The sequence below is a fragment of the Lycium barbarum genome, chromosome 5 (genome assembly GCF_019175385.1).
Source record: "Lycium barbarum isolate Lr01 chromosome 5, ASM1917538v2, whole genome shotgun sequence".
NCBI lineage: Eukaryota > Viridiplantae > Streptophyta > Magnoliopsida > Solanales > Solanaceae > Lycium > Lycium barbarum.
Window position 1 is genome coordinate 141,568,529 of NC_083341.1, and position 25,520 is coordinate 141,594,048.

General features: G+C 34.9%; 1 long non-coding RNA gene and 2 pseudogenes across 1 annotated transcript; 2 read left to right on the top strand and 1 right to left on the bottom strand.

The window, feature by feature from the left end:
• Nucleotides 1-246: 246 nt before the first annotated feature.
• On the bottom strand, nt 247-14,078 carry LOC132639939 (uncharacterized; annotated as a pseudogene).
• Nucleotides 6,183-9,894, top strand: LOC132641967 (uncharacterized). Its single transcript, XR_009583034.1, has 3 exons — nt 6,183-6,502; nt 6,793-9,705; nt 9,818-9,894. It is a non-coding gene; the product is annotated as an uncharacterized LOC132641967 (long non-coding RNA).
• Nucleotides 14,079-14,433: 355 nt separating the features above from the next.
• Nucleotides 14,434-23,483, top strand: LOC132641968 (protein root UVB sensitive 3-like; annotated as a pseudogene).
• The last annotated feature ends 2,037 nt before the right edge of the window (nt 23,484-25,520 follow it).

The following is a 25,520-nucleotide window of genomic DNA, read 5'->3' on the forward strand; positions in this document are numbered from 1 at the left end:
GAATTTTTTCTTGAGAAAATTTATCCAAATATTTTATCAATATCCAAATATATATATATATATATATATATATATATATATATATAAAATAATTCTTCTCATCCCAAACTGTAAGTTAAGTTACATTGCCAAAAGGACAGCAATAATTCCTGAAGAAACATTTAATTAAAATGCTTTAACAAGAAATAAAAATTATGAATCTGATTTTGGTTGTGTTCCTGTAAATCGTTATTCTAGAACACAGGGTTATTCTGAAATATCACTTTCTGGCATCCATACGCGAAGGAGCTGGTCATAAAATGAGCAAGTAGCGTTAATGACATTCTTCTTCGTCATAGTATTCTTCCCTAAACATCCTCTTTGCCAATCTGCTCCATATGCAAGCGAACCATGTTTATTAAATGTTTCAAGTACTTCAGTTTTATCGTCTTTAACTTTGACAACTGCAAATCCGTTGTGCATACAAGCAGTCAAGACTAGGCCAGGTACAGAAGGATGGTACTTAATTCTCCAAACCCCTCCACCCAAGGAGATTGATGTCTCATGTACAGGTTTTGCTATTGATCTTACATCCCATACTCTTAGGTGTTCATCATAGCTACCGGTGAGTAAGGTATAAGGATCACTTGGGCTCATAGTAATGCACACTATAACAAATGTGATATTTAGCTACGAAATTATTAACTACAACACAAAATTCGTCACTAATTGTGCACTTTTTATGACAAAAATTAAATTTCGTGGTTAAATACATAAGCCACATACTTTTAGTGACAAAACACTAAATTTCGTAGCAAAATTTTGTCTACTAAAGTTTCCCACCAAAAAATAAGTTGGCGCCATTTATTGAGTTACATTAGCCACGAATTTTATCTTTTTAGCGACATGTTATTTTGTCACTAATAATGTACCCAATTTGTGACAAACCGTTATGTCTTAAAATTAGTTAAATGTTAGACACGAAAAAAATTTCGTCACAAAAAGTATGTTCTTACAATAGCGACAAATTAGAGTTCATAGTTAAATGTTGTAAGCTTTAGCTATAAAATTTTATGTTTAATTGTGACCTTAGTTTTTGTCACTAAAAATATAAACAATTAGTGACGAACAATTTACGACCTTAGTTTTTGTCACTAAAAATATAAACAATTAGTGACGAACAATTTATTATCTCTAATCAGCATGCGACTTAGTGACAACAAATTTGGTCACAAAATATGCAATGTTTTAGATAGCGACGATTTGAAATTTGTAGTTGAATGATTTAACTATTGGCGACGATAAAAAATCGTAGCTAATTATAAATGATCTTTGGCAACAATTATTTATGGTGACAAGTTATCGATGTTTGAGTGTCTACTGATAGCAAACATTTTCTAAATAGCCATGAGATAATGTTCCAAGAAGGAAATTCAACCAAATTTGGGCGCTTAAAATATGATAATAATCATATTTAAATTTTGGCCACTTTATTGCAATTATTGTCAAATCTGCTGAAATCAAATTCAAATACTATTTAAAATTTAACCAAATTGAAGTAGAATTTGAGATAAATTAATTATCTAATTAAATTATTAAGCTACTTGAAGTTGAACAATAAAATATATTTGCAAAAAATAGACTAAATATAATAATTAGTCCATATATATAATCAGGCATCTATTTTGAAATAATTTTATTTTCAAATTACTAAATATTTATTGTATTTTAGAAATTAATATGTATTTAATTTATATAAGCAAAATAAATACCTTAATTATTTTAAAAATATATACAATATATCTAGGATATTTTGCTAAATGATATGGCAGAATAGCACAAAAGTAATAGAAAAATATTTTTGACTTTTATAAATAATTATTTTACTCCGTTCAAAATTCAGGAAGCTTAACAAACTAATTAAAAATGGGGTTAGCCAAAAATGGATGTCAACACACACATACACGCACACAAAATTACTGGAACTTTGTAGTTGAATAATTTAACTATTTGTTACAAAAATATTCATAGTTAAATATGAAATGATATTTGGCTACGCTTGTTTTTGGAAAATATTTTTTCAAGCGCTTTCTATAGAAAATAACAAGACAAAAATCATAGAATGATATGTGATAACACCGACCTGTATTTTATGAAAAGGCAAGTGTCAATGCAAACATAAAATCTATTGTGCGTTGGGTCCGTGATTTCACAGATAGCAATTATACAGAGATTATCAACTTGCAAGCCAAGACTTTGCAAAGGTGCTAAATTTTTTGTTGATTTTCTATTAACTATGTACCACCAATCTAAAAATTGAAATAAACTAAAAAAATGAAAGCACTAAAGGAAGAAATTAACCAACTAGAAGTTCAAATATATTATGATAAGACACTATAATTGTCAAAAATTGTACATACTCGTAACATGTATGGACACATGATATCCAGACCTAATCCAAAGATAACCATCACGCCTAAACACAAGCGACCCACACGGAATGACACCGGCCTGTGGTCAGACTTGCATACGATCAAATCCAGGCTTCTAGCCGAAGGCTGTGCGATATATGGGTAAATCCCCTGCATTTCTAGCCCCGTACAAGCCATGATCAGGTCCACCTCAACTTGTGTCAATTCCCACTGATCAAGTTTAAAGGGATAAGACGCACGTCCAACAATTTTCACAATTAACGGCCTTTGTGAGATCAAAAGAGCATATGTCGACCCTAATAGGTAATTTAGTTTAACGGACTAACCGAATACCTTCAAGTCAGTCGTGGACTCCAAGCATCTGGACAACTATTAATACAAGACGAATGACCAACTAGTGGGGCATCGAACACTATCATACATGACTATATTTTTATTTCCTTGTCTTACTGTTACACCTCACACTTTTCAGAGGATGAACATGTCACGTATTTCACCGTATTAATGGATCATCGGAGACATCCCGTGAAGCTTTGAAAGGTACAAGCCACGGGAAGTACGTAACAATGAAGTAAAGGATGAATTATGATCTCGTAAGTCGTAACTAGGAAGGACAACCTTGGAACCAAAGGACATGACCTTTATCAAGTATAATTAATGATAAATATCATGTATGGAACGTTTCGGAAGATTTCGGGATCAAGCAAATCGAAGAAAATAAGTTTGTCAAAAATTTGGCAGAATTTTGGGTCAACTTTAGAGAGGTATATCTCCTGGTATATCAGGAGTTTTGAGGTCTTTCAAGAGCCTAAAATGAAGTTTGTCGAGTGTAGTTTCCAACGCAATAAACTGTTCATCAATACAACATTGGAGGAGGGATTTATGGGCATTTTAAAATGGGCCGCTAGAAGCCCGCGAACCTACACGGAAATTCTAGCAGCCACTTAAAAAGGCCCACCAATTTTGGCCCATCAGCCCAAACCGAATTGGACTACTATATATACCCTCTTAAGTCATCTAAATCACCTTATTTTTCACCATTTCTCATCTCCACACTTCTCTAGAAGCTCCCACAACATTCATCCAATATTCTTACACTAAAATATAGCAAATTTAAGAGTTCCTACATCAAATTAAGCTCGAGTTTGTAAAATTAACAATGAATCTCGACGAATCAAAGAAGGGCCACGACTTTGGGGCTTATGTTTTCACAAAAACCAAACCTTCTAGACCCCATGAGCTCTCTCTAAGACTCTAAACCGTTCCAAATCAAATCAAGAGAAGATCAAGCCATAAAATCCTTAACTAGTTTATGAAAGGAGCGTGTTCGTACTTCTAATTGAAGTTGTGGTGGATAAGATTTAGGGTGAATGGTGTGAGGTGAAGATCTTAAAGTTATAAGGTATGTTTTTCATCTTGAGTTTGATATTAAGTCATTTCTTTTGAGGATTTTAATGGTTTAAAGTAAGAAAACATGGCATAAAGGTCGTAGATAGATATGTTGATGTTATTGGCTTATGGATTAATTTTCAAAGGAAGTTTCAAACGGATTTGTATACGTTTGTCATGTAGTATCTTGACTACATTATGGTTGATGTTGTTAATGATGTTAGGGAGTTGTTTTGAAGATTAGAGGGAGTAGAAGATATGGGAGAAATGCTGCCCGAATTTCAGCAGATTCTAAAAAGGGTTAATATAAGCATATGACGATAAGCCTAACAACAGTATGAATGGTTTTATATGTAGATTGCAAGACCTGAGATAGGTTGGAAAGTCGAGAAGTGAACTTCCAGGCATGTTAAGGTTGTTCCTTCGTTTCTTGGCATGATTCCATATATGGTAGGAGCGTAAAGAACCTTATGACTAGAGATTTGTCAAAGTAGAGCTTGTCAGATTGTGGCATGGTTTCCGAGTGTTATGTTATTCTTTCTGAGGGGCCATATTCCCTCCCTATGTCCTTGAGTTTATAGAGAGACAGAACAGACATGTTACAGTATTAGTGTTTTTCAGTATATACATGATATACTGCATGGTATGCATATATATTTTTTTCTTTAGCCTGTCCACTTGGTCAGTGGGGAATTTTCTTTAGCATGGCCACTTGGTTAGTGAGACAGATTGCCTGGCTTATGGGTCAGTGAAACAGATTGCTTGGCCGACGGGTCTGTGAGATTTTCCAGTTGCCTGACTACTTAGTCAGTGAGATATATAATAGCATTATATTATATTTCATATGAGACAGGTCAGGTGAGATATTCAGGGCATTCTGGCCTCCAGATTGTATTGCTTTCAGTTCAGTTTTAGTTATCCTTTGTCTTACATACTCAGTACATTATTTCGTACTGACATCCCTTTTGCCGGGAAAGGGGGACAGGGGCTGCGTTCATGTCCGCAGGTTTAGGTAGCCAGACAGGCGATCCAGCTCAGTAGGCCTTCCGCTTAGCTACAGACGGTGTGCTCCACTTGGCCCTGAGCTGCAGTCCCTTTTGGTATGCCATTTTGACATGTATATATGGGTATGACGGGCCTTGTCCTGTTTTTTCTACAGCTCGTACTCCATGGAGGTCTGTAGACAGTCGTGTGTAGTTGAGATGTTATGTAGCCTTGTCGGTTCTTATTTTGTTGTACATCATATGTAGCGGCCTAGTCGACTTGTATTATTATCCTCAGCACGTATGTATATGTATATATATACTGGTTGTGAGTTCTTGATGCATACAGGAGTTAGTATAGCTCAGTTATAAATTATATGGGTCACTATGTTGCTCAGGGAGATGCAAGTACGAGTTTAGTCATGCTTGGTTAGTAGTGGTCGGGCACTCGTCACGGCTCATTGGCTTGGGTCGTGACACTTACACTTGGTACTCTCACAAAATAGCATTGTGTATTTTCCTTTAACTTCATCTGAAGGACTAGATTAGTCAACATATTGACTACACTTCATACATGATCCTGACTATACTATTCTATATGTAGTTAGTTACCAATAATATAGATATGCTTTCTTATCCCTTTTACTTTAATTTTCACCATTTCAATGTCGTTACATCATTATAAGCTTTATTCCGTAATCAATCACGAAGTGATTCTTATGCTTTACAATTTGACGCCCATCGTGGGGCCTTAATGATGATTTCAAAATTATCTCACTAATTACTTACATGATTATGATCTTTCAGCATCGAAATATAGGAATTTCAATTATCCACTATGAATTTCAACATTCCTTAAGTAATTGTTTAACATTTGTATATTTACCAATAGATTCATAAATTATCGATAAATGTGCCCTATGTTGAGGCCACTACCAGGGGTAGAAACAGGCCGGGTGGATGGGTTGGGATTGCAGGACTCATACAGTGACACATAGAAAAATCAGAACATCTATTGTTGTTGCCTGCTGGGGGTCATGCTAGAACTGTTGGTGCCATCACGACATAAGTAATTAGACTGTGACATTTAAAGACCTAAAAAATTCTTTGAATACTGAACACGTTGTCTCAACCCTTTTTCATAACATATCATATATCGAAACTTTGAAAGAGAACACCTATAGATACTAGCATAACTCAATCCATAATATGAGGTCCAATATAGATATTGGCTAGATTGAATAAGTCATGACACCATGTTTTTATCTTTTATTTTTATTAAATTATGTATTTTATACACACTATATGTACTTGATTTTGATGAGTTAGTTCTATTTATAAATTTAATTCAAATTTTTTCTTATTTTACATAGTTCCTAAAAAAGAGAAAAAGGGGAACACAGAGAAAAATTACAAAGAAATTAAAATGTCATAGCCAAATTCCCCCTCCCGCTCGCCCAAATTCTCCTCCCGCTTTCTCCCAAATACCGGTTCCCTCCAAATTCTATTTTTTCATTAAATCATATTCCCTCGCATTCATGCCCATTTCTCCTCAGGCCTCTCGTCTCTCCCTCTTGTTTCTTCTGTGAACTATTTTCTAGGGTTTAGTTTCGTTCTTTCGCTTTCTTTGTATCTCTATTACTTACGTTGTTTTAATCTTTTGTGAAGTATCCAACTGCAAAATGCGAGAATCAGCAGGCAATTGCTATTTTGCAAATTGTAAGTCTCTCTCTCTCTTTTGTCTTTGTTACAGTTTTAATTTGGTGATTATATCTCTGTATTTCTGCTAATGAAATCAAAATAATTAGATATATGTAATCCTACCAGCTTAATTTTGAGAAATTGGGAGTGATTAGAGTAACAGAGTCGCAGAGGTCCTTAAACTGTCACCATATGCTTTGTCTTATTGTTTAGTTCCCTGACTTATTAGTTTTATCTTATTTGCTTACGAATGAACTATTCTTAAGATCCATTTTATTTATTAAAATATTCTGACTTCCTGGCAGCAGACATTCAACATTCCAAAATTCATTCAAAACTCCTTCAGCAGGTATGTGAAAATTGCACTTAGATTTTGTTCATGATCCTTGAATTTGTGTGTTTGATTCTGATATTGTGTTTTTGCCATCAATGTATTTCCCTCGCTCAACCTTAGGTTCAAACTAGCTGAAAAATAAGACTTCTCATTCAAACTCATTAAGGAGATATGGATAAGTGAATGTTCTTATTGTAGAAACGTTATCATGGAAAGAAATATTCATTAGTTAACCAATAAAAAATGAAACCTTTTATCTGTAAAGAGATGGCAGTACCAAATGCAACAGATCAAGACAATTGCATATATATTTCTCATTGACTCAGAAATCTACCTTCTAATGTACCAATCAGTTATAGGTAAGTGTCTTCATAGCTGAGTAGTAGATCTACTAATTTTTCTAAAGATCACTTGGTAATTTCAATTTACGTTGTACTCTCCAGTACTTATTTTGATAAAAAAATTAAAAAAAAAAAACAGATTTTAACTTAGCAGAAAGTGGGAACTACTCCTTATAAGTTTTATTTAAAGAGGACTTGGTTCTTTGTGTTGTGACGTGAGTCCATATTTAAAGGGCTGCATAAAATTCATATCGGCTTATCCAGATGCTCTGTTTGAAGTGCTTCACATATAGTCTCGCACACTGGCGGACCTATGTAGTGTACTATGGGTGCTTAAGCACCCATTGCTTTTTGTGACAAACACTATTATTTACATACAAAATCTTGTAATTAATTCAAATATATTAAATGAACACCCACTCTATGTAGCAATTTCCAAACTAAAAATAATTAAGAACCCATTATATAAAATTTCTGGATCCGCCACTGGTCTCGCACCCTCGCTTACGTGTCCTAGTCCAATGTTTTTGCTAAACTGCAGAACTATGTCATCAGATTTTGGGATTTATAATGGAATCTTTCATTTTGATGGTGTACATTATGACTGAGATAGTTACATACACATTTTGACTCTTATTTATTTAATATAAACAACTTTTCTAGCTTATAGTGTGCTATGACTAATTTGGGAAGTGGACTAAAATTGAGTTAAATTTACGAGTGCTTTGTGAACTAGTTGAAATTGGATAAAACAAATATTTAAATTGGTCTAGCCATTTTAATTGAAAGCTAACTGGGAATCAACTTGTATGCTAATGTTGCTAGTGTTACTGTACTACAGTTGTACGGGTGTCTTTCTACTTCTCATCTGGTGTCGTTTTTTAGAGGCTTAGCATGAGACATTGAATTGATGTTCATTTGACATACTTCTATTTATGATATGATATTTTTGGGGTCCAATATATCAGTTATCAATATTGGTTAAGCAAGGAAAATATCAATTGAGTTGAATGACCAGAAGATAACAATTGTGTTGAATGGCCAGTCTTCCAATGTGGAGAGCTTCACCATCTGTAAGTTGGAAGCTTATTACATAACAGTTGAGCCTCCTCTCAAACTGCAACTATCCATACGGAAAGGCGAAGAAAACAATGGAAGATATAATTCTAGATTTTCATAAGAACTCAAATATGGGTGTCATGATTTTGAGGTAGATTGTTCTTGTACTCCTTTCTTTTTAGTTTGTGTTTTTCATGTTGGTGTGAATTGATCCTTACCTTTCCCTTCATTTTTTGGTTGTTTCTATCTATTTTTATTTTCACATGCTTGTTCATGATATCTGGTACATTATTTGTTATGTCAACCCGCTTAGTTTATTTTCTGGTCATCTATCTTCTAATTCAAAAGGCTAGCTAACTATTTAACTTTCCTATTACTGAAGTCTCATGATGATGTTGTGAACTAACTGATCGAAGTATCTCTTCAGTTGTAAATATTTACCTTCTCAAAGAAATGCTCTCTTCAATTGTTTTCCATGCCTTTTCATTGTTCTTTACCAACTAAACTATAGGCTTGCACTTCTTTGATGTCTGTAAATTCATGTATTTTCTTGTGTTACTTTTTTTGTTGTATGCCGATAAAATTACCTTCACTTTATTTATTTGTGAAATCAGAACTATTATATTAGATATTTATTGCTATTTAGAAATTTTAATTATATATCTCAGGTAGATATGATGTCATAAAGCTAAATCACTGTCTGAATTGTTGGGCCCGGTGCTTGGCAACAAATCATCTTGTATTACTAAATATGCATTGATTTGCAGGCCAAGTTTGTTAATGTATTGATTTCTCTCTTTCTTTTGAAGCAGATTGGCTGTATTACTTGAATTTTGGCAGCAATTTAGTTTGTTAACTCTTTGGGTAAGCTATGTTGTGTAAGTCTAAGTCATAGGATTAGGTGTATTGATTGGGAACAATGAACATAGCTGGCTCAGTGACATCTTCCTATGTGACTACAGCTAGATGGAATACATATCTGGAATCATAACTTACATAAATAGATGATGGTTTTCTTGACAAACTGATTGCACGTGGATTTTCCTTATCCCCGGAACTACTTTTTACAGAAACTGACAACAATATCTAGGAACAAAAAAAGGTCCCTGTCATTCTTATTGTGAGAACTGATTCGGCAGTCTACTTTTCCAACTCCAATTGCATGAAAGGCAGGTACTAGTTATTAAACTGAAAGAAACTAATCAAGCAAAGTTACCCGCAAGGGTGGTTCAGTTGGTTGAGCATGGGGCTTTTATAACGGAGGTCTCAGGTTTGAAATCCCCTGCCTACAACAGTAGGGGATTTGCTTTCTGGGTCGAGCTCGTCGCACGGGGCTTGTCGAGTGCGGGTTATCTCTTCTGTGTGTTTTGCGAGCTATTGCACAGGAGCTGGGTTTACCCTGTGTCCACCCGAAAGGTAACGGCTGCGGGTTCCCATGTCATAAAAAAAAAACTAATCAAGCAAAGGTTCGATAGATGAGATGTCAAGTAAGTTATCTCCCGAAGCTTAAAGTGTTTTTACTTCTTTTCCCCATGTTACATTAATTACCTGGGAGTAATTTTTTGTTTTTTGTTTTTTGTTTTTTTTTTGTTTTTGCAGTTACTAGTACATACTAGTGAAATTCATGCCTGAAAAGATTTATTCAAATCCCCTGATCAAGAAATGATATGTTGAAGTGAGTTGATTGTTTATAAATTCTATTTTTTCTGGTTCAAGTTTTGGTAACTTTTTTGTTGCTTCTCTTTTGTCTGAAGTTAGCTTCAAATGATTTTGACACTGGCTTAATTTGCTTAAACCACACAAAATAAGCATTTTCTTGTAGTGTCTCTTCCACTCAATCTTTCTTCTTCTTAAGTAATGTTCACTAGATTTTTATTTTAACTCTTAACATGATATCCTATCTTTTTTTCTTTGGAATGGCCAGCTTGTGGGCTGGTTGTATCGTATTCTTAGTACACCTACCTTTTCTTGCTGCCACAATATATCACCATTTAGGCTCTCAATATCATTCAATTCTTGGCAAAATGCCTGTTTATTTTAACAAACAAATTGAGATAGACCACAAGTTGTTGGTGTTCTGTAGTAATTGTTACTGCAAGTCTTATATAAGGTTCTGATTTATTTTTGGGTTCATTCTCACTGCTGCTACTGTTAATTTACTTCTTCAAAGTGAAATAGGATTCAGGAACCTACTGAATCAATGTCCTCTTGCTTTGGGGATTCTTGGAACCACATTAATATTCAATTACTTCAGGCCTTAGGTTCACAAATGCCAAAACAAATCCAACCCTGCTAATTTTACAAATAGCTTTATCTTGAGGACATGAATTTAAGGCTTCCTCTGTTTTCGCTTGTGCTCCACTGTGTGTAAAGAATGTTAATGATGACATACTCTAGCCAGAGGAGTTTGTTGGCATCTTGAGAGGGGTTGCTCTTTATTTCATATTGACAGTAACTATTTTAGAGTTACTTTACCATATAGATCATGATACTATTATCTTGCTATAATCCTCAGACTAGATTGCGTGTGTGTTTGCTTTACATGTATGCATGCATCACTATTACAAATATTCTTATATCTAACATTTTTTTTATCAGTAACCAATAAAGGAATTGAATATTTACCATAATTAGAGAAGAGAATACATCAAGTGGTTGCAAAATCTTTTTACATTTGAAGTTGTTAATACGAACTCTTCATTACTTCATTGAGGACATGCAAGGGTAATTACTTGGACCCTTTTCAATTTCATGTATTGGTGTGGTTAAAGAGTGTTTTATTTGGAGTTGGTTGCTACATTCGTCCCTGGAATGAACTTAATAAGTGCTTTGGTAATTCTATACATGAAAGGAATTGCCAGTGAAGTGATTAGGATTCATGAGTTACGACCATGCGTACAACTTTATTTGGATGTTTGCTTACTCATCTTTCAAGTCTTCAAGCAGCTGTACTCTTTTTTCCTTGCCCTTTTTTGGGTTTGAATTAAAAATAAAAGCAGACGTGCGAGTCCACCATGTTTTGATTTCTATATAAACATTCCATATAGGTGCTACATCTTGAACGTAGTTTGTTTCTTATTCGAACATTCACATGTATTTCTTTCAGCGTATCTGTTACGATCTTGTAAGATGGTTGGAGGTTGACTACTTTCTTTTTGTATGTTATATTCCTATACTGTTGTTATCATTAGCTTACTGTTTTTATTTTTTAAAATTGTAGGACAAAATACAATTAGACGCAATAGATGACGGTTAAGCTAATCAAGAGCTGTTGTCTCAAACTTCAATCAAGGTATCTTCTCATTTCACTCTACTTACTTCGTTGCTTCATAGTAACTACTACCACTGTTTTTAGATAGAGAGAGCATTTTTTTATGTTGAATCTTTTAGGAAGTTTAGTCCATCGCCCTAGGGAATTGATTAGTTCTTGTAAATTTCCTCTCTAGTATCCATGTCCTAATTCAATATTATTTAGAATGTAATAAATTAGTTTGAAAATGTCCTAACTTTAAAATTGGGCAAATATTATTTGATACCGATGCCTGCTTGTTACACCATTTAGCATTTGTGTCTCTATATTCTGGTAAAGAGGATGTTGTTTGGATTATATATATGTTGACCCTCTGGTTACCGAACCATCCTTTTTAGCAGTAGCTTCGACTAATTCTAATCATTGATGGTTACTTGAATTTCTATGTTATTCAAGTCTCAAGGCATCGTTGAAATTATTATCAAATCTGGTTTCCATTGTATGCAGCACTGCCTTCTCCGAATTTGATGATTTTGAGAAATTCTAATTGGATTGCTATCAAAATTTACTAATTTACTTCTATCTTTGTCCATTGCTATTTGAGGATTTTATATAGGAAGGATGAATTTCTTCAACAACTGGAAATAAAGGCAGCGCAACTAAGAGTTTGAAGACAAAGTAAAAGTTTGGAGACATATTATGTTATTTTTTTGGGTTATGCATATATACAAAGAAAATGTATTATAATGTGTACTTTGTATATATTATGTTTGACTTTTTAGCAATGAGATATTCTTATATAATTCTATTTTCCAGAATCACCTGCTTATTGTATTAATTATGACAATTTGCAGTGACAATTTTATTTTGTCAGTAAAAGCAATATTTTTGGTGACATGATAATTTTACCTACAAATTCGTCACTAATTTATACATTTAGGGACGGATTATTTTGTGTATAAAAGGCAGCCTTTAATGACAAAATTATGCTTGTCGTCATTGATTAATCTATATAGTTAGTGACAAGATAATTTTGTCGGCATTAGTAACCTTTTTAGTGACAAAAACACACTATCAATTACGAAAATCTATCCTTTTTATGACAAATATGTTTGTTACAAATACTATGCATTTGGGGACGAAAGGAAGATTTCGTAGTTAATAAACTTTATTTAGCGACGAAACATTAAGTTGTCTTTGTATACTTTTAGCGACCCGCTTTTAAGGACGAATGCTTGACGAAATTTTTTTCGTCACACAAGATTTTTGGTGACGAAATATGACTTACAAGTGACGAAATTATTTGTCCCTGATAATTGAATTTGTTGTAGTGGCAGCAAATCCCCATTGTGTGAACTTTCCTATTTTGGAATGCTAAGTTAGAGGGATAGTAAATCCCAACAACTAAATTTGCAGTCATCTGAACCTGTGTACACTAGTTGTGGTTGGTGGATGTCAAAAGAGGCAGCCCAAAGTTCAAAATCATGCGCTTTCCAGTCTCTAGAAATGCTCAGTTGAGACTCAAGGAGTGAAATTATTGAGACTGATCCATCTGAAAGCCCCACAGCGAGGGATGTAGCTGATGGAATCCAGTCTATACACAAGCACACAGAGGAACTGACATGTTCGTTGCTTACCTCCAGTAAATTATTCCCTATAATGACAAGAAGAAGATGTCGTCATTATATGTCATATGAAGCAAGACTACAAGTACCACCAATGCTAAATGAAAACGGAAAGAAAAAGGTCGATGGGAACATATATAAATATGAAAAGCATAACAAAAAGTCCATGGATGAATGAAAACAAAATTGTAATACTTGTAGACGTTACTGGACCTGGCAAGTAGTTAAAATTCATATAGCATGAATGTTTTCAGCCTCCTACCCAACATCCCTTGTAAGCAAGTAAAAGTTGAGGTACCGATTATTACCCTCCTGAGAAATAACTTAATTTTACTTGCTTGACAAAAGTTATATGTCAAATGTGTACACCTTTTGGGCACTTTCAATTAATATGATTAATCTTCACAGATCTAATTTATTAAGTATTAAATCATTTTATTTCTTCTTAAATGCTTATTTAGCTTTTCTACCTTATTTTAATGTATTTTTTTAAGAAATAAAAAAGATATATTTTGAGAATTTCTAGAAATTACTTCAAACGGAATGAAGGGAATAAATACACAACAATACTCTTGTAACATATAGATAGACAGTTAGACACCCTAACTTGCTTTAACTTACAAGTAAATATCTCAATTTTGAGAATGCACATCTTGACACCACAACTTGATTTAAGTTGGCTCCATAAACGCATCCGGCCTACATGACATTTTGCATCAGCTATATGACCACTTAAATCAATCGGGAGAAATGGTTATTTGGTCCTTTACAAATTTTTTTTAGACCATTTTATAAGAGATGTTAAACAGATAAGAGATCGAAAAAGTCATTTTATTTTATTCAAATTACAAGAGGCCAAGAGATTTTATTTACTTAATCAAGTTGAGGTGTCATAGACGTGGCCAAATTAAAGTATCAATGTACTATTACTTATGCTTTTAAAATAACCCTCTGCTTTGGAAAAAGGGCTAAAAATACCATCCATTACAAATTTGGATAAAAAATATCGCTCCCGTGATTAAAGTTTTCAAATATACCCCTATCTTAATGGAAATTCCCAACATAACTCGATTTTATTTTTAAACCTGACCCAACTGCATAAAAAATTCATATGCAACCAACTTATTCCGAGTACTACATCTGAAGCCACCCGACACAAAAGCGGGTAACCATATGGATTTGTTATTTAGTTGAGTTGGGTTTAACTGGAGCTGATTTAAAACTAAAATCGGGTTATATTAGAAATCTCCGTTAAAATAGAAATATATTTGAAAACTTTAACGACGGCAGAGGGTACTTTTTGACCCTTTTCCCTTTATTTTTCACTGCTTTTTAATGGTGATGGAAGAATGGAACGGAACTTCATCAACAAAACTCACAAAAACAGCCACCATAACTGCCAATTCTTCTTCTTTGATCTCAATACAAACATCAAGTAATGCATTCACTTATGTCTCTCAAAGAATTCTCCAAGCTTTTGTTCCTGAGGCAAGTGAAACACCCACTCTCTCTATTCCACCCTAATTAAGAAACATATATTTAGTGTAATGAGGCCATTACTATCCTCTGTTGAATTGTTAGTGTAAGAATATTATGGGAAAGAACAAAATCAGTTTTGAAAGTATTTAGTTGAGTGATGAACAATTTAAGTGTATTAGTTTGATCGGACACGTAGTTTAAGAAATATAGGGGGATATTTCAATCTCGTGGTTTTAAATTAAAGAGGTGTCTATATGTCCTTTGAAGTTTGTGGTTTTAAAAGTGTCATTGTCAACTTACTAAATATAGAAAGATGCTCTCTTTCAAACCAAAAAAGAAAAGTAAGACACTTAAATTGAGACGGAGGAAGTAGTTAAGTACTAATGGCGAAAGATCATGAATCCATTAACGTTCAATTTTTTTTGTTAAGAGTTTAAGAATATTAGTTTTGAAAGTTTTTGGCTGAATGGGGTTTTAAAAAAAGAATGAAAAAGATTTGTTTTTTTTTTTTTTTTTTGGTGTTTTAAGGAGAAGATTTACAAAAGATGAAACAGTTGTGAGATATTTGGTTAAGTGGCTGTGGAGGTAAAGAAAGAATGTCAAAAGATTTGATTTTTATTATATTTCTAAGGAAATGATGCATAAGGTTAGATAAACAGTTATGCAATATTTGGTTGAATGGAGGTAAAGAAAGAAGTCAAGAACGTCAAAAGATTTGATTTTTATTATGTTTCAAGGGAAACAATGCATAAGGTTAGATAAACAGTTATGCGGTGTTTGGTTGAATGGAGTATAAGCAAAAAAAGATCAAAAGGATTTACCTTTTATTGTTTTATAAGGAAAAGATTCATAAAGTTTGTTTTTTTCTTCTTTGGATCAAGATTTGTTGAGGACGTTTCACTAGTATCCTTTATTCTGTCTGATTTTTCTAGTCGTTTTTACATTTTATCTATAGGGGTTTCCAAGTAGTGTTACTCCAGACTATGTCCCTTTTCAAGTGTGGGACTCATTGCAGGTTAGGCTTTGTCGCCCATTAAACTACTTTTCAGTTTCTCAATCGGCGTTGAGCGCTGTCTGATCTTTCTGTTTTTCATGCTATTGTTACTGATTTAGATTACTGCAAGGGCTTTCTACGTATGTGCGGATGATGCTCTCTACACAGGTAAGAGAACATCAGTTATAAAGAACATCAGTATTAATGTGAGTAACTTGTGATATTAAAGGCTAATTCACCTGCTCAAACAAATGTAGGCTCTTCTAAGTGCTATAGGCGTTGGTGAGAAATCCGCTACTGTTATTGGGGCAACGTTTCAGGTGCAGTTTACATCATCTTTGTCCATTGTACTTTACATTGTATACTAGTGTGATGATAAATTCAAAAATGTTTCAGTAGTTCTTGCGAGATTTAACTGGAATGCTTGGAGGTGTCTTGTTCACTTGTTACCAGGTTTCTTTCTTTCCCTTCTGGCTTAGTTTTCCAGTATCGTATTGGTCCTGTGGTATCAAACAATGCATGTATTGATTCCTTTTATAAACTGAAGCCACAGAAGCATCTCATTTCTTAAAGGATAAATGACTTCTCATCAGACTTGCATTTGTAACAGTTTCATTCACTGTTTCTACTTGAAACATATGCCAGACAAATGCTCCTTTCCTTAAAGGAAATGATGATTTCTTTCCACTAAGATAGTTACCATGGCAGCATAGTATGGGGCGAAATAGAACATTCCTTGGGACATTTTTCTTTGACCTGCCTCCCATACCAAGCCTACTTTTAATGATTATTGAATCGTAAATACTTATTGGAAAATGGTTGCTTTCTTTTCAGGGTTCTAATTTAGACAGTAATGCTAAAATGTGGCGTTTGGTGGCAGATCTCATGAATGATCTCGGTATGCTCTTTCACCTGTATGTTGTGTTAACTCTGGTCATTTTTGTGCTTCGTATCTAATTACATGAAAGAAATACTTCCTATGTTGGTCTATCCCATTATTATATGTTGGTCTATCCCATTATTATATGATGGTGTTTGACTGGCCATGGCCATGGTGTTTACCATGTCCTTTGACTTGCATTTGGTTTTAGTGACAGTAGAAGAACATAGTAAAGTAATGGTAGTAAGTAATGGTAGAAGAGTTCGTTCGATTGAGAAAATATCACATCAAAATTTATTTGAATAGTTTAGTGAATTTGAATTGTTGAATGTTAAAAGTTGTGTAGAAATGGAATGGTGCAAAACATTTTAAGACATTCTGAAAGGGAAAGAGTGTCATATAAATTAGGCTAGAGGTCACAAAGAGTATAAGTAACAAGGCACTGGTTATTCTAAGTTTAGAAATGCAGCAAAAGTGTATTTGATATTCAGAAACAGTTTCTGGAAGGTTTGAGACATTGCTTTGTGCATTCGTTGTCATTCCTGAAACGGGTCCTATGACGATAAAATCATTTGCATTTCTTGCAGGAATGTTGATGGATCTTGTGTCTCCTTTATTTCCATCAGCTTTGTGTTAATCATCTGCATAGGGAGTTTATCAAGGTCATTCAGTAAGTGAAATATCTGCTCTTTGAAATGCCAATATCATTCACTTATCTTCTAATTAAAGAAGTGCAGAGTCTGCCTGTGTCTAGCACTCGACTTTTTTGTCTAATGTCTCTTGTTTTTCTTGTGTTGGGGCTGTTAGCATGAATTGTCTGATGTATCAGATCCTTCACCTTGCCGACAGTACTAATGTGCTTTGTAATTCAATGTAAAGATGCTTTCCTTTACTGTCTTGATCTGTCGTGTCTAGATTTATTACATGGGTGAATCTTATAGTATATATTTAAAATGATACAAAAGTTTTGAAAAGATACTATTTTGTTTAGATGCTCTTACTGCAAGTCCCTTGTTCCAAGAGTCACACAAAATAGATATAAAGGTATCATACTTTCTTTTCCTAAAAACTAGTCTACTCCCTTTCTCCAAGAGTCATACAAAATAGATATGAAGCTATCAGACTTTCTTTTTTCCAAAAAACCTAGTCTATAGCAGCATGTGAATCCAACATTTTGGGAGAGGTTCATAATCTCCTGTATCACGACCATATCTCTTTTAAAGTGCCTAAATCATTTAAAAGATCATTGTACTATTTCTTTCACCTAGATAGTGGAAATTAGAATCAGCTACTGATCAGTTTCCTGGTTCCTCGTCATCATGAGCGAACTTTTCACCTTCACGCGTGGCTTCAATTACTGAAGATTGTAAACTCCTTTTCCTTGTTGAATAAGTAGATTGATCTTACTGACAGTGAGGACAAATCCCATGTGCAAGAGTTCCATTCTGCGAACAGTACACACTCATCTATATAGGTTGGAGAGTCCTTACCAGTAAAATATACAAATTGCAGTGCATAGTAACTTACCAGTTTTCAAAACAAAACTAGTCCACAAATTGCTTGTGGAGTCGCTTCCCGTCCCCTGTTGACTTCCAGCTTCCAAGTAGTGCTAAAATAGAGCTTGCATAATGCAACTGATAGATAGCAGGTTAAGTATCAAACTCTGCATGTCAGTAACGACTTCGCAAATGAAAAATGTTTAACGCCCTTTCCCGATCTCTTGCACATATATCGTGTGGTCTATTGGTCTTCAACTTTGCGTCAGAAGTTTGTAAATCTTATGGCCTTAAGCTTCCGAACTGTTCTACCTGCTGAATACTTTTAAGGTTTAGGTTACTTAATAATTACTTATTGCTCTGGTGTTAATGTTTACTTTCTTCTTCTTGAATGCTTTCATTGTTTGTCCGTCTGACTAGACGACAACAACAACAACAACATACCCAGTAAAATCCCACAGTGGAGGGTCTGGAGAGGGTAAAATGTACGCAGACCTTACCTCCATCTCGGAAGATAGAGAGGTTGTTTCCGGAAGACCCTCGGCTCAAGAGAAAACATGATGACAAAAGGTCAGATAAGCAGAAATAGTTCAAAGCAATATGGAAATGAAACTAACGAAAGCGAAAAAGCCATGATAAAGCAATATGAGCAAACAGAAACAATAACTACCACAGATAAATACGATAATTGTGGTACACGGACCAACATATAGTTGCACTCCGTCTGACTAGAATATTATGAGATTTCAATTGCAGTAGCTTTATGATCTACAGGTTTTCATGAAATTCATCCCCATTTTAGACGCTGGTAATTTTCTGGCAACAATTTTAAGAAGTCTGAAGCATGTTCTTAACCTTGGTGGCTGGCCTTTAAGATTTAATTTTTCTTGTTAATGATGCCAAATATGCTGCACCGATGGGAATGATTCTCTAAATCTCATCTATTTGTACTCATTTAGCTGGTGTTGCTAGTGGAGCCACTAGAGCAGCTTTGACGCAGCACTTTGCCCTTGAAAACAATGTGGCAGATATAGCTGCAAAGGTATTGTGATAGATATTAAGCTGGCACAAGAGCTGCAAATCTTTTACTCAGTTTTGATATCCAATTGCCCTGTTTCTGATAGGAAGGAAGCCAAGAAACTCTTGCTACGATGATTGGGATGGCTTTAGGAATGTTTCTTGCACGCATCAGAATTGGCCACTCATTTGCCATTTGGATATCCTTTTTGTCTCTTACTATGTTCCATATGTATGGTCAGTTATGCTTTGCTTTGATTCCCTGTTTCCATGAGTTGTAAAATGGAAAGCTGAAGCTTTCTAAAATGCAACGCATACTAACTCCATGCATCTGGCAGCAAACTACAAGGCTGTCTGTTGTCTTTCGCTGAATACTCTGAACTGTGAAAGATGCTCCATTGTTTTATCACATTTCCTCAAGACAGGCCAGGGTGAGTTGAAACATTGTAATTTTAGCATAGTCATCAGAAGGGATAACTCTATCCGTGTCCTAGAATATCGTCTGAGTAGGAATATCTCATGACATTATGAGGCTAAAATGACCCAAATTTTCTGTTGCTTTTGCCTTTTGCGATAGAATCATATCATTAGAGTTCCTCTGTCTCTGTGTGCTGAATGTTGCACACGAGTCTTTGAATATGCATGCAGAAAAAAATATGTGAATCCTGAGCTTTATGTCTAATAAAGTTTGCTTATCTAGATGTTTCATGCATTGGTTCCAGTTCTCTCTCCAAAGCAGGTCTCCTCCATGGAGCATGTTCTACCTTTATGGATGAGCTCATGGAGCTTAAAGGGCGGTGACTCTCTATACAAGTAAGTACATTTAGGTATCAGAGTTTCTTCGATTGACGGCCTTGCTATGTGAGTTCATGTTTCTTATTACTAATTTGCACCCATATCTGTTGAACATGGTAGTAGCAGAGAAGAAACATAATTTTCTTCTTAACTTGTTAACAAATAAATTTGCTTCTCATTGTCTAAAAGGCCGAAAGATATAGAAAGAGTATAGAGTGTCGTAATCTAGAGATGATAAGAAACTTATATTTAAACGTATATGTTTTTTCTTTTCCTCAAGACTTTCTTTCAATGTTTCCTGTATATATTAAAAGTTGGATAACCTAATTTTGTTACAAAAGGAAAATGACAACATCCACTGGATGTTTCATCATGGGATACTTTTTACAAGTGGATTCTGAACTAGATTTCACAAAAGAGAGTGAATATTGGAGTGTTGTCTTTTTGCTATTTTTATTTCAGTCCTTATCTTCACAAGTCGATTTTAAAAAGTATATTTTCTGTTTTCTTCGAATGCCTTGATCACTTTCGCCTTGGTTTTCTGTTGAATATTAAAAAGTTCACAATTTGATTGTAAGGCTGCGTACGATAGGCCCTTGCGGTCCAGTACTTTCCCGGACCCCGCGCATAGCGGGAGCTTATTGCACTGGGTTGGCCTTTTACGATTTGATTTTTCTGTCTCTTGAAAGTGAATATTTTTTTAACTGTTTACATGTTTCTCTCTATTTTTGAAGTAGCAAAATAAAATTTTCTTTTTAGTTACTCTTCCAATTTCTTTCTCTTTCTAAAAAAGTTATATAGTTGGTTGATTACTTCATTTTAACCACAAATTAAGCAAAGGGGGATACAAACGAATTTCAAACAAGTTTAATAGCATGTTGTTAACTTCGGGTTTTCTTCTTATTCTGTTTTCTCGTTGCCTTTCTATTATTACTAAATTTTTCTTTTCATTCAAAAATTTGTTTGATCAGCTAGTATGAGGATAGAAGAAGTAGCACTAGAAATGAAAAGCAATCCATAAGTCTTTGTGCGTCAGTTTGACTTGATGAGAAGATTTGCATTTTGAAAATAGGTACTCAATTACACTTCTAAATTTTTTATCATTTGTTCATTAATACTAACGATCAATTAGCACACAAAAGAATCTTCCTTTAAAACGCAAAATATTAGATAATCTTATACATTGTGTATATGATTTCTTTCTTCTTCTGTATTTTATAAGCCTAAGATACGTCTTTCCGTTTTTACCTAGATGTTAATTCGCTCCTTTTCGCTTCTTTTGATTCGAAAAATAAAAAAGACAATACAGTTAACGAAGCCATGCTGTTTCTAAAATTCGTTTCTCCAACATGATCCCCAAATTTCCGAAAAGGAACATATCCATCCTTTTCTTTTATTTCCTTTTTTTTTTTTCTGGATTTACAAAAATCATGACCGTAAAGTTAATGTCGTATCTTTTCAAAAAATCCTATCCCTTTTATTTTGCATTTGATAGGAGGCTTAAATGATAATCATTCTTGACCATGTAATCTTATGAGAATAACTAAAATTTTAAGGTGTAATGTTGACATGCAAAAACTTAGGGGGGAACCATTATGGAATACTTGTATTAGTTGTAGAGGTATATTGCTGCAGCTTCAAATAGCATGTTGTGTTAAATGGTACCTTGGTATGCTTCCCATAGTCAAACTTTATGGTCAATGCATTTTTCTCTGAAGTGGCTCTTTAATGCTCTTCTAATGGATTACTGCTCCTAGATTGTTAAAAAGCAGTGTGTTGAATATTTGGGCAGTTGAGTAACGAATTGTCTTTGATGGACAGGGTCAACCTCTTACAATCTGCTAAATCGCATTACAAGAAAGGTTGATAGATATATTAAACGTTTTTCAAGCTAAACTATTTGAGCTATGAATTTTGCTTATATCTTCTCTCTTGTCTTTTTAGAGAAGTATTTACTTCAACAAAAAAGCGGTATTATCAGGATTATCCCTCATTAGAATTCAACGGCAGCTGATATATTGCAATCGTTCATCCATGCTCTTGTCATGGCAAAACTAAGTGATCAAGATAGATCCATGTCTTCCGAAAGCCAACCATGGATGGATAAACATTATGAAGTCTTTCTTTTGAAGGTATTCGTCTACATCAGAAGCTCTTTCTATGGAGGAAATTTCATGATATATTCACTACATTTACAATTATCGAAGCATTGTAAACCAATCTGTATCAATTTTTTGCAAAAACAGCTTATTAATTTAAACAAACACCACCCAAATACTGTTACCCTCTTTAAAAAAAAAAAAAAAAAAAAAACCCACACAAATAGGTTGACGTTCCATTATGTGTCATTGCGGAAAAGTTCATAAGCTAATATTTGTATCTGAAAGTTAAAGCTGGCAAATGGTGTAGAAGAGAAGGACTTGTGCAAATGCAGATATGAAGTTGCCCATATTTTTTTATAACGGTGGTGTCTGGGTCCAGATCAGCTTGCACGCACCTCGACTATTCTACCGGGTAACCAAGTAACTCCGCCCACCATGACTTAGGCAGATGGGAAGAAATCACCTAGTGTTTTTTGTCTCCCCTGAGATTTGAACCTGAGACTTCATGTTTTCTCACTCCCTCCCAGTTCATTGACCGTGCCACACCCTTGCACTCAAAAAAGTTACCCACATAAAAAGCCCATTTTGTCATGCCAAATTTCCATTAACTATGCTAGCTGTGCATTTGGTGGTTTAGATTGAGCTAAGTATCTTGTTTCTTTCACAGCTTCAGTCATCAGGATGGAAGACTGAGCGGCTGCTGTCGTCATCAGTTGTTTGGAGAGCACATTGGCTGGTAGATTAGTCAGATAGCAAGCATGACTAGAATGTTTCAATACGGACTGAAAGTCATCTAGTTTTGGTCAGATGTAACTTTTGGAACTACAAAAAAGCATGTGCTTTCAAGTTCCTACTTGGGGCGATTTCAAGTCATCATCCGGTATGTCTTGGATCTTTCAGTGATCATTGAGATGGTAAACCTAAAAAAAGAAGGAAGAGTGCTATCTAGTTACGTGTTAAATATCAGAACCCGTCAGTTTAGTCTGGCTCACATGGTGTACTTATCACTAATGAATTTGTTTGTGAAAAATATTAATAAATTCAGTTTAACTTTTAAAATGTGAACAAATCCATCACGTTATATATTCTACTATGGGTCTACTATTGAATTTGCTAACCATCCCCGTTTGTCTAGGTGTAGTGGCATTTAACTGCTCCTAGCTAATTACTTATTTGTATCAAATTTGGATTCCTACCCGTCTGGGATTTCCTTCTTATAAACAGATCATACGTAGTTGGTCTTGATCGTCCACCAAAAAAAAAAAAAAAGGACCAAGTTCGGCTAGGGGTTTTCAACTCGGAAGTTTGAAAGACATAGAGCTTGCGATTGGGTTGGGTTCACCCGTAAGGGCTATTAATTAGCAGGGGCGGATTTAGAGGCTGCCCAGGGTGTTCACCCGAACACCCTCGGCGAAAAATTACAGTGTATGTATAAGGTAGATTTTTTGTGTTTATGTACATATATTAACTTCTTAACACCCTGAACAAATGCAAAAGTTAGCTCAAGTGGTTCAGGGTGTTCAAATTGAATCTAGCATCCTAGGTTTGATTCCCAGTAACAACATTATTTTTTATATTTAGCTTTTGTTGTTTTTTCCGAACCCCTTGAGTCAAAATTCTGGATTCGCCACTGTTAATTAGCCCGTTAACCCATTAGTTTTTAGTCCTCTAAAAACCCTGGTACTAGCCTAACGGCAAGGGTTTTTATATACCAAAAGATCATATCTCTTCATGGAAGGGATTTTTAGATTGTGAAAACAAGGGAATTTATCCCTCTTGTGAGGATTCCGACGACCAAGTAATTTGAGTCGTGGTTACTACATACGATCCACTTTTAGTACTACACAATTTAATGGCCCTTAGCAGCAAATGGCAAGAAGACATCCTGAAAGAAATCATGGGGATGATAGTGAAAAAAGTAAGCATTTGTGACTACGTACGGATGACTGCCGTTTGCAAGTCATGGAGATCAATGCTTGTTCATCATAAGCCATCACATGATGTTGAAGTCCCTTGGCTTTCGCAGATCAAAGATTGTACGTATAACGATCATATAGGATTCAACTTCTATTGCTTGTCGGAGAGCCGGTTTTACTCTTTTAAACTGCCTAATCGTATCTTGAATAAATACCCTAAAGTAGCTCACGGCGCTACATTTTGTTGTGCCACTTCTAATGGTTGGTTGGTTCTTGTTGCTGGACCTAGCGATAACCCTGACATGTTCCTTTTCGACCCTATTTTCGAAATCGATGTCAAACTTCCACCATTAACCACATTACCATCCTACCAATATTTTGAGCACAATAGAATCCCAACCGCATTAATGGTCAATATGGTACACGTATTTTCAATCTTGGATGATTCGACCAGAAATCTCATAGTCTCTCGACTTTTATGGACGGATTGAATGATGAAATCTTGGCATTCTGTAATTGTGACATTGGAGTTACAGAAGAAGAGAGATCATGGGAAATATTTGATGCTAATAGAGGAATCTGCTATGAAACCATGTTATTTCACAATGGCGTGTTATACACTTGTGTTTCATGTGGCATTGATGACGATTTTAACATTTTTAAGGACAAGCGAATTAATGACGAGATCAATCATGTTGTCGTTCTCAAGACTGGTTGTTGCGAGGTGAAGATGAAATTAATCAATATAGTAAAACGCAACACCGCTCATCATTTTCGGCCTGATTGTGATAGTGATGTATATTTGGCTAAGTCAATCACGGGAGAGCTGCTATCATTTGGGAGAAGTCAGTTCCACTTTTTGAACATGACGATGAACATGATGACGATGAGCATGATCTCAAAATCTATCATGTTAGTAAATTAATGATCGTGCAATATGAAGGTTTCTACAAAACAGGTAAAGAGTTTGAATCTATCACTAGTTTGGGCAATCAAACACTATTTGTGTCACCAAATGGCAATTCCTTCTCAGTTCCTGCAAGATGTGGCAATGAATGCCAAGCAAATTGCATCTATTTTACTGTGCAGGCTCTCTCCATGAAATTGCTAGCCATGTATCGCCAATCAGGTATTTACTGTATGCAAGAAGGATCGATCAAACGACCTTTTCCTAACCCGCCATTGTGGTTTCAACCACGACTTCGCAATTAAATTACCACCTTTTCGCTCTTGGTACACTCATTCGTACGCAATTGTGACTTGTGAGTTGCTTAGTACTGTTGATGCCATGTTATAGATGTTATCAAGTTTTGGATGTTCAGAAATACTCATGAACTGTTAAGTTAGGTCCAACTCATATTATATGTATGCGGTACGGAGGAAACTAAAACAGAAAATATTTTCGAATTTTTTCATCCAAATTAATACCCATACTCATGAAATTAAAACAAGTTCCACAGGTCCTCCCACACCCTCCAATACATTTCATCTTCACCCAGCTCCGTGGCCTCCACTTCTACCTCCCATAATCTTTGTCTAGATTATACATACAAATGCTTTTGAGATAATATTTTTTGGTGACATACCGAACACAATACAATAAGTAAGAAACTCACTTATTTTTCATGGAAAACATTTTCCTCCGTGCCGAACACACCCATAATGTTTTTTGATTTTCTCCTTCTGCTTTGTGGTCTTTCACTACGACTTATATTCGTGCATTTTTTTTTTCCCGTTCTTTGCCGACT